At 43.5% G+C, this 9,846-nt stretch overlaps 1 long non-coding RNA gene across 1 annotated transcript in view; it reads left to right on the top strand.

Annotated features, from left to right (window-relative positions):
• The first annotated feature begins 3,268 nt into the window (after positions 1-3,268).
• The window catches only part of LOC143782319 (uncharacterized), a 132,068-nt gene continuing 125,490 nt past the window's right edge, over positions 3,269-9,846 (top strand). Inside the window, exon 1 of the long non-coding RNA XR_013216936.1 lies at positions 3,269-3,325. This is a non-coding gene — a long non-coding RNA (uncharacterized LOC143782319). The remainder of the gene's footprint in view (positions 3,326-9,846) is intronic.

Raw genomic sequence — 9,846 nt, 5'->3', positions numbered from 1 at the left:
CACAAAATAACTGCCCATGAATTGAGGAAAATCAAGCGTGAAGCGGCCAAGATGCCATTTGCCACCAGTTTTGCCATATTTCAGAGCTTCAACGTTACTGGAGTAACAAAAAGCACAAGGTGTGCGATACTCAGCGACATGGCCAAGGTAAGGAAGGCTGAAAAACGACCACCTTTGAACAAGAAACATAAGATAAAACGTCAAGACTGGGCCAAGAAATATCTTAAGACTGACTTTTCAAGGATTTTATGGACTGATGAAATGAGAGTGACTCTTGATGGGCCAGATGGATGGGCCAGAGGCTGGATCAGTAAAGGGCAGAGAGCTCCACTCCGACTCAGACGCCAGCAAGGTGGAGGTGGGGTACTGGTATGGGCTGGTATCATCAAAGATGAACTTGTGGGACCTTTTCGAGTTGAGAATGGAGTGAAGCTCAACTCCCAGACCTACTGCCAGTTTCTGGAACACAACTTCTTCAAGCAGTGGTAGAGGAAGAAGTCGGTATTGTTCAAGAAAAACATGATTTTCATGCAGGACAATGCTCAATCACATTCCTCCAACTACTCCACAGTGTGGGGGCCAGTAAAGGTCTCAAAGAAGAAAAAATGACATGGCCCCCTTGATCACCTGATCTGAACCCCATGGAGAACCTTTGGTCCCTCATAAAATGTGAGAGCTACAGGGAGGGAAAACAGTACACCTCTCGGAACAGTGTCGGGAGGCTGTGGTGGCTGCTGCACGCAATGTTGATCGTAAACAGATCAAGCAACTAACAGAATCTATGGATGGAAGGCTGTTAAGTGTCATAAAGAAAGGTGGTTATATTGGTCACTAATTTTTTGGGGTTTTGTTTTTGCATGTCAGAAATGTTTATTTCTAATTTTTGTGCAGTTATATTGGTTTACCTGGTGAAAATAAACAAGTGAGATGGGAATATATTTGGTTTTTATTAAGTTGCCTAATAATTCTGCACAGTAATAGCTACCTGCACAACCAGATACAGATATCCTCCTAAGATAGCCAAATCTAAAAAAAACCCACTCCAACTTCCAAAAATATTAAGCTTTGATATTTATGAGTCTTTTGGGTTGATTGAGAACATAGTTGTTGGTTAATAATAAAAATAATCCTATAAAATACAACTTGCCTAATAATTCTGCACACAGTGTATAGAGTTTCTGACTGACCACTCTCTTCCATTGTATAAAAATAAGAATCATGCCACTGGAAGCAAAAATCATCTTCATGCATGACAGTGCACCATGTCATGCTTCAAAGAATACCTCTAAGTCATTGGCTTCTATGGGCATAAAAGGAGAGAAACTAATGTTTCAGCCACCATCTCCTGACCTCAACCCTATTGAGAACTTTTGGAGTGTCCTCAAACAAAATATCCATGAGGGTGGGAGGTAGTTAACATCAAAACAGCATCTCTGGGAGGATATTCTGACATCCAGCAAAGAAATTTAAGCACAATTTGTCCAAAAACCCAAAAGTTCAAAGGATGCAAGAATTTTGAAGGTGATATTAAAGCAGCAGTCCTATGTTAATATGTAACTTGGCCTGTTAGGATGTTTTGATTGAAAAGATTTTGATTTCAGTATATGTGACCTCTTAATGCTGCAAATTCAACAAATCGCAATTTGCGCTCTTTACAACCTAAATAGGGTTTGAAAACTCTGTTTTGCATAATAATGTGGAACAGTGAATTTTGAGCTTTTCTAGTTTTTTAAAAAAAATATTGTGATCATTGGGAAGTTTGTGCAATAAACACTGCATGTTACACACATTCTGCATGCTATACACATTCTGCATTCTATACACACTCTGCATGTTACACACATTCTGCATGCTACACACACATTACATGTTACATCGACATACTGCATATTACACACACACTTACACTGCATGTAAACCATAAACTGCATATTACATACACACACTAGATGTTACACATACCTCATGTTAAGCACACACACACTGGATGTTACACATACATGTTACAAATTTACTGCATTTTACACGTACGCACACATATTGCATGTTATAAAAAGACAATGTAGAGAATATAACAGCTTCTCTCCTATTTTTCCCCTTTATATTTCTGCAGGGTGAAGGATCTTTGGTCATATGACCATGGGGTCACCAATGGTCTGTCTACATCTATGACCTCAAAAAAAGGTTCTGATAATGTGCAGTTTCTTGCTTTTAAAGGCTAGGGGACTTTTTAATAAGGGTACCCTGGGAAATTGCCCAGTTTTCCAGACCCCAATGATGACCCTGCCAGAATGTACTTGAAAGCATTGATGAACAAGTGTGTGATTGACTTTCTGGTTAAACGAGTGAATCAATAGACAAATAAACATGAGGGAGTATTTGGCAGAATGGAAATATGGGATCTTGCACATCATATGTGAGAGAAGTAGCCAAAGAGAATCCCATACATTGTGCTATTTACAGGTAGTCCTCGACTTACGACGTTGATCCGTTCTTACGCGTCGTCGTAAACCGAATTTCGAATTTCATACAGTACAGTACTCTCTATCTGGTCCTATAATATTCAAAAGCTAGATTATGAAATAGTTTAGATTATCAGCCAGTGAAAACAATGACTTCTAATTACTCACAATCAGTGAGACATACTAAAATAAAACGTTAAAGTGGATATTTCACAAGCTATAACAATAAATAACATAAATTATTAAATAGACTCTTACACCTGAAGAGGCTGGTGAATTTATTTTGAAAGTCTGTTGAAATAGCAGCACTATTTGTTTTAGTATAAGCTGAATATTTAGGAGTCCAGCTAAGTACTGAGATATCTGGACTCATAAAAGGCTCATTTTGGGAATATTCAATCATACTGATATGCCTTTTCCAAATAAATACACCAACCACATTATTAACTAATTTGGAGACTTGAAGTGCTCCCTCTATAAATGAAGCACATGCTAAACTAACATGATATAAGAGCTACTTGTGACTGCATTGAAAACTCAGCTCGTTGAGATCTAGTCACAGTAGAATCGTGCTTAGATCAGAATATCCAAATCGTCCGCTTGTTCTCCTGATCTGAACTAACTGATGGGTATTCTGATTTGAGCAAAGTCCATGAATGTGGAATGTGTGAAACTGACCTAATGCCATAGTTCAAGACCTTCTGCTTCTATTAGCATTACTCAAACTTACTAGAACTGGCCTACAGATTTAGGACTCCTTTTTGCATGGCGGTGGACACTCTTGTAAATTATTGGCTTTCTCTTCATTTTGCCTGAGCAGTGAGAACCTGCTGAATGGAAGAACATTAATAAAGTACCAAGAGGTCAGTAGACTATTTGATCTTGACTTGGGCTGAGATTGATAGTAGGAGCAGGAACTTCAGAATAAGGGTTTAAATAATTACTGAAGTTCTCTCCTATGATGCTTTTTTAAATATGTATCCCCAAAGCATTATTTGTGGGCATATTTCTGCATTCTTATGACATGATCAAATTAGAAATAGGTGCAAAACCAGTCACTGTCTTAGCTGTCCTATTTGTAAGTGATAAGAGCATCTTCAGGAGAACACTCCCAGGTGGAATATTCTTTGTCTTCGCATTGTTGTGTCCATCTCTGTTAAGGTCAGAAGTTCAGCAGTATAATACCAGTATTTATCAAGGCAGCAGATTTTGTCCTTTATCTGACATTAGCAGGTGCTGACATTTGACTGACAGGATATACAGGTCATAGTGGCATTCATAACATCAATCAGTGATGTCATTCCCATTCATTGAAAATCAATTTATTTTTTATGGTTAATTCCAATCCGATGTGTTGGCCAAAAAGTGCTAAGACAAGAGCCAAGATAATTCTATGTCAGTGATCGGTCATGGCAGTATAATCTTTACAATGTTTCATTTATTTTGGGGGTAGTTGATGACATATAATGTAATATATGGTAACTATTTTGCCCAAAATAATTGAATGTATTTGATCTTGTAGAGAGATAAAAATAGGCTTGAAAGTACAAATATATAAATTGAGTAAGGCAATGCGTGTTACAATTTAAATGGTCACTGGACTTTCAATAAAGTTTGCATATATCAACAGTACAAGGAGATACAAAAAACTTTATAATACATAGTATAAGAGGAATATGCTTCTTTCTCCACCAAGGACAAGGGTGGGGAACATTTTTCTGCCAAGGGCCATATGGACATTTTAACCATCCTACAGGGGCCGTAAAAATTGTGTTCTATCTCCACCCACAATGTAAGTCTTGACGCTGACAATAGTATCAGGATCTAATCTTTGATTGCATAGGCCTCAGTGTTCACTAGTGAACACTATGTGCGCATGCTCACAGAACAAGAAGAAATGAAAAGGTTGGTGGCCATCAAGACACAACTGCCGGCCAAAGCACTGTGGCCCCCAGAAATTTGCCTGGGTGCCAGAGAAACAGTAATTGTGGGTCGGAAAAGGCCCACGGGACTGAGGTTCCAAACACCTGACCTAGGAGCTACCTCTTCCCTTTACTTCTGCCTCCGGAACTCATCATTTACTCTGGAAAAACAGCTCAAACACATCTTTGTCAAGACAAGATGCACTGCCAGCATGTTATTGTCAGATTGTACTTACATTAAACCCTATGGAGAGGGGAGCGAGGAGGAGGGTAGAGGAGCAGAGCAGGCTGCAAAACATATTGTGCAGATTCTGACCAGCTTACCCTAGTGCTGATTCACAGCTACACTGCTTAATGTTGCTATTTAATTTCTTATTGGCTCTGCTTGCTGCTTATTTCTACTTGCTGCCAATGCGAAAAGGAGCAGCAATTCCTTTCTCTTTGGGTTTAATATATAAGGAGACATAATAGCAACTAGTTTCCACCAAAAGCCCATAGAGATGAAAACGGGTGAAAAATAAAAGCTATATAATGACCATAATTAGTATTATTTCTCATGTTCATATAGGGAGAAGAAGCTAATGGTCCCTCTTGCGTGTCTGTGCTGGGGCTGTCCTGTTGTGAATTCCGTTCTCAGACTCCCTCCTGTGGTCATGAATGGTACTTTGGTTAGTTCTGCTCTTGGACTCCCTCTGGTGGCTTTGAGCGGAACTGCTGGTCTCTGAGGTTTGCTTTCTCAGCTGACCTCGTTTACTGTTAGGCTGGCTTCCCTATTTAACTCTACTCAGATCGTTACTTCATGCCAGCTGCCAATGTATCAGTATTGGTTCAGATCTCTCTTGGACTTCTCTGAAGACCTGTCTACTCCAGCAGAAGCTAAGTCTTTGCTAGTTCATTTGTTGTTACTGCTTTCTGAATATATTTCTTAGTACTGCTAATTTCTAGTCCAGCTTGCTATCATGATATTCCCTTGCTAGCTGGAAGCTCTGGGGTGCAGAGTGGCACCTCCACACCGTGAGTCGGTGTGGGGAGTCTTTTTGCTTACTCTGCGTGGTTTTTTGTAGTCTTTTGTGCTGACCGCATAAGTTTCCTTTTCTATCCTCTGACTGTTTAGTGAAGTCTGGCCTCATTTGCTAAAACCTGTTTCATTCCTGTGTTTGTGACTTTCCTCTTAACTCACAGTCAATATATGTGGGGGGCTGCCTTTACCTTTGGGGAATTTCTCTGAGGCAAGGTTAGGCTCTATTTCTATCTTTAGGGGTAGTTAGCTCTTAGGCTGTGTAGAGGCGTCTAGGGAGAGTTAGGTACGCTCCACGGCTATTTCTAGTGTGTGTGATAGGAGTAGAGTTTGCGGTCAGCAGAGTTCCCACTTTCCCAGAGCTTGTTCCGATTACTAGTTTACTCATCAGGTCATTCCGGGTGCTCCTAACCACCAGGTCCATAACACTGTCCCCAGTGTTTCAGGGGGGAAGAGATTGCTGACCGGAGCAGTTCAGGGCACCTGACTGATGGGGGAGGTCCAACATATATATCAGTTTGAGTGGGAAGACAGGACACTTGGCGGGGAATTAGCTTGTGAGTAGTGAGATGGCTTAGGCTACTTTCACACTAGCATCGTGCACTGCACGTCGCTATGCGTCGTTTTGGAGAAAAAACACATCCTGTAAAAGTGCTTGCAGGATGCGTTTTTACTCCATTAACTTGCAATAGCGACGCAGTGCGACGCTTTGACACACGTCGCAACCGTCGTGCGACGGTTGCGTCGTGTTGCGTCGGACCGTCGCCACCAAAAAACGTTGCTTGTAACGTTTTTTGGTGCGTCGTTCCCGTCTTTTCCGCTCCCTCCTCCCCGCACCTCACAATGGGGCAGCGGATGCGTTGAAAAACAGAATCCGCTGCCCCCGTTGTGCGGCGCTTGCAAAGTATGCGTCGGTGTTCTGCAACGTCGCATTGCGACGTGCAGTGCACGACGCTAGTGTGAAAGTAGCCTACGTCCCTCTCCACAGACCCACACCTGCTAGCCGTGCCTATACCCCCAGCTAGCCAGACTGCCGACACATCCTTTACCCCCCTGCTTGTACCATTACTGTTCCTAGATATAAAAACTGTTAACCCTTGCTCTGCCTCCTGTGTGTCACTGCATCCTACGCACCTGCTAGCATCTTACTGTACATACAGACACATGACAGCTTTTTCTGAAAAGTTATTTAACAGTAGAGATACCCTTTAAACTAGCTTCAGAGAACAATAAAACTTTTTCTCGCAAGGGAGAAAGTGGAGAGTGGAATAAGCCACTACTAGAACCTTCTGGCAGCAGCTTATCTTCCACGGTATGTTATATACCAACAAAACAATTCATCTTTCCCATCATCTATTATCAAGGAAAAGTCTGAAAACCCCAAAATACATTAAAATGATGTATGACCCCACAGCTTTATCCAGCATTAGTCGTAATGTCTTCTTCTCCTTCGCTCTCCAATATTGTTGCATAAGTTATTGATTTTATTATAATTTAAGAAGGTAATTATATACTCATAATTGGCTTCACAGTGAGCTGTTCTAATTTAGAAATATTTATCCTGAACGTAAATCAGTTGCAGTCTAGATGTCATACATAAGCCTTTATTTACCTATAGTAATATTCCCCTCAGTATGACTTATTACTATTATTATTTATTATTATAGCGCCATTTATTCCATGGTGCTTTACATGTGAGGAGGGGTATACATAATAATAAAACAAGTACAATAATCTTAAACAGTACAAGTCACGACTGGTACAGGAGGAGAGAGGACTCTGCCCACGAGGGCTCACAATCTACAAGGGGTGGGTGAGGATTAGTGTTGAGCGATACCTTCCGATATCGGAAAGTATCGGTATCGGAAAGTATCGGCCGATACCGTCAAAGTATCGGATCTAATCCGATACCGATACCCGATCCCAATGCAAGTCAATGGGACGAAAATATCGGAATTAAAATAAACCCTTTATACACTTGTAGGTTCATTCTACATGAAGGAAAACAACTAAGAATAATGTAGGATGTATTGGGGGACGTGGCGGAGATATTAAAGGCACAGAGGTTTAGCCCAATGTAATAGAATAGCAGGATTTTGCGTTTTTTTTTATGACGTTCGGCGTTAGAAAGAATTTGACTATGTTAATTTTTTTTTTAATGTCAGATATTGATGTTTCACTGCTTCCACGCCCTTCACCTTTTTTTTTACTTCTCCCACGCTTTCTTCTTAATTATCCTCATCATCAGCTTCTTTGACATCAACTTCTTCACCTTATTCATCTTCTTCTTCATCTTCTACCTATTATTTTTTGGGTTACATTGTTCATATTGTTTTTAGTTTACTATTATCTTCATCATATTCTACTTCTTCATCATATTCTTATTTGTGACAGGCATTCCCGTAGTTGTTATCTATAAAAGTTTGAAGATTACACCTTCCGTTCTGCCTGTCACAAAACAGTTACATTTGTCCGCGTTCAGTTTGGCCTGCAGCATCAGGCTTTATCCAGGGGCACCACGAGGAGGAACGGACTCACCCCCATACACTGCTTAGTCTTCTTCTGCTTATAATTTACATAATATTTTTTGCTCTGATATTTTGTGTTATGCTTAATGTCCTTCTGCTCTTTGTTCTGCAGCCTCTTGTTCTTCTGCTTCTCGGTCTTCCAGGTCGTCGTCGTCTCCAGGGTCGTCGTCTCCGGGGTCGTCGTCATCGGGGTGGTCTCCGGGGTTGTCGTCATCGGGGTGGTCTTCAGGGTCATCGTCTCCAGGGTCGTCGTCATCACGGTGGTTGTCGTCTCTGGTGTCGTCGTCATCTTAGGGGTGGTCTTCCGGGTCATCGTGTTTAGTCTCTTGAACTTGGAAATGTAGCAGAAGGTACAAGAAGGCTGAGAAAATGCCGAGAACCAGCTGATGGAACTGGAACTCGGATGGCTACCCGAAGGTCCAAGAGCCAATGGAACGACCGAGGACCAGCTGACGTTACTGGAACCCGGTTACTAAGCAGGAGGTACCTGTGCTGAAAGCACTACCAAGGACCACCTGACGTTGGTGGAACTCAGATACCCAGAGGGAGGCACCTAAGCCAAAGGCTCTGCCCGGAACCAGCTGACGGTACTGGAACCAGGATGGGGAGCAGAAGGTACAAGAGCAAAAGACACTGCCGAGAACCAGCTGACGGTGCTGGAACCCGGATGGGTAGCCGAAGGTCCAAGAGCCAATGGAACTACCGAGGACCAGCTGACGTTACTGGAACCCGGTTACTAAGCAGGAGGTACCCGTGCCTGAAAGCACTACCAAGGACCACCTGACGTTGGTGGAACTCGGATACCAAAGGGAGGCACCTAAGCCAAAGGCTCTGCCCGGAACCAGCTGACGGTACTGGAACCAGGATGGGGAGCAGAAGGTCCAAGAGCAAGTGTCTGCGTGGCTTTTGCAGGACACGTTGCCGGCTGCACAGCAGGGGAACAGCTGGCGGTGCTGGACCCCACTGACACATTGGCTGGTGTTTTTCTCTGTGCAGCTAGCACATCTGGGCCCCAACTGGCGGTTTGTTAGAGCCCAGGGTCAGCAGGAGGAGGAGGAGCAGGAGCAGGGGGAGGGGAGTGTAGGCCGAAGCCTGCACTGGCGGCAGCTTTGGGTCTGTTGTGTCTGCGTGGCGGTCGCAGGACACGTTGCCGGCTACACAGCAGGGGAACAGCTGGCGGTGCTGGACCCCACTGACACATTGGCGAGGTGTTTGGCTCTGTGCAGCCAGCACTTCCGGACAGCAACTAGTGGTGTTGGAGCCCGGGCTCTGCAGGGGGAGCAGAGTGTAGGCCGAAGCCTACTTGAACCAATTTCAAAGGTAACCTTTAACCCCCCCTCAGGGGTTAGAAAGTAGAAGAGCCACAGCTTATGCAGCAGTAGTGCTGCACAAGTCAAAGGTTGCTCTTTTAATTTCGCTCCTTGCACACGCTGAATGAAACACGTATAACATTTAGCCCTTTATACAGTCAAACTGTGTTGGAGGCGCGAGTTCCCTTTGTAATGAGACGCAGCACAGATGTCAAGAATCCCACCTTGGTGCTGGGTGCAGCCTCCTGAGCGTTGTTATTTGCTGTACAGGAGTCTGCGCTGTCGTGTTATCCCCTGGCCTAGCGCTGTTAGCGCTGCCCATCTTCTGACATCATTTAATGTCGGCCGGTGCGGTTCGCGATGACCATGAATCCCAGCCCCGCAGTGTCTTAACATTGTAAAAACACTGCGGGGCTGGGATTCAGGGCCTGGCGCAGCACATATGTTGGCCTCTCACACTCGGGTCCTTACACCCGCTTCAGACTGTGCGGCGTCATCTGATCCCTTATCGCATGCCACGGCCATGAAGCCGCACAGTCCGAAGAAGGCGGAAGGAGAGGAGGGACAGGCGAACTGATGCACTGATCCTGCCCATCAATCACACCC

The sequence above is a fragment of the Ranitomeya variabilis genome, chromosome 1 (genome assembly GCF_051348905.1).
Source record: "Ranitomeya variabilis isolate aRanVar5 chromosome 1, aRanVar5.hap1, whole genome shotgun sequence".
NCBI classification, from domain to species: domain Eukaryota; kingdom Metazoa; phylum Chordata; class Amphibia; order Anura; family Dendrobatidae; genus Ranitomeya; species Ranitomeya variabilis.
The sequence above is the reverse complement of the archived record's forward strand: the minus strand, read 5'-3'. Positions and strand labels throughout refer to the sequence as shown.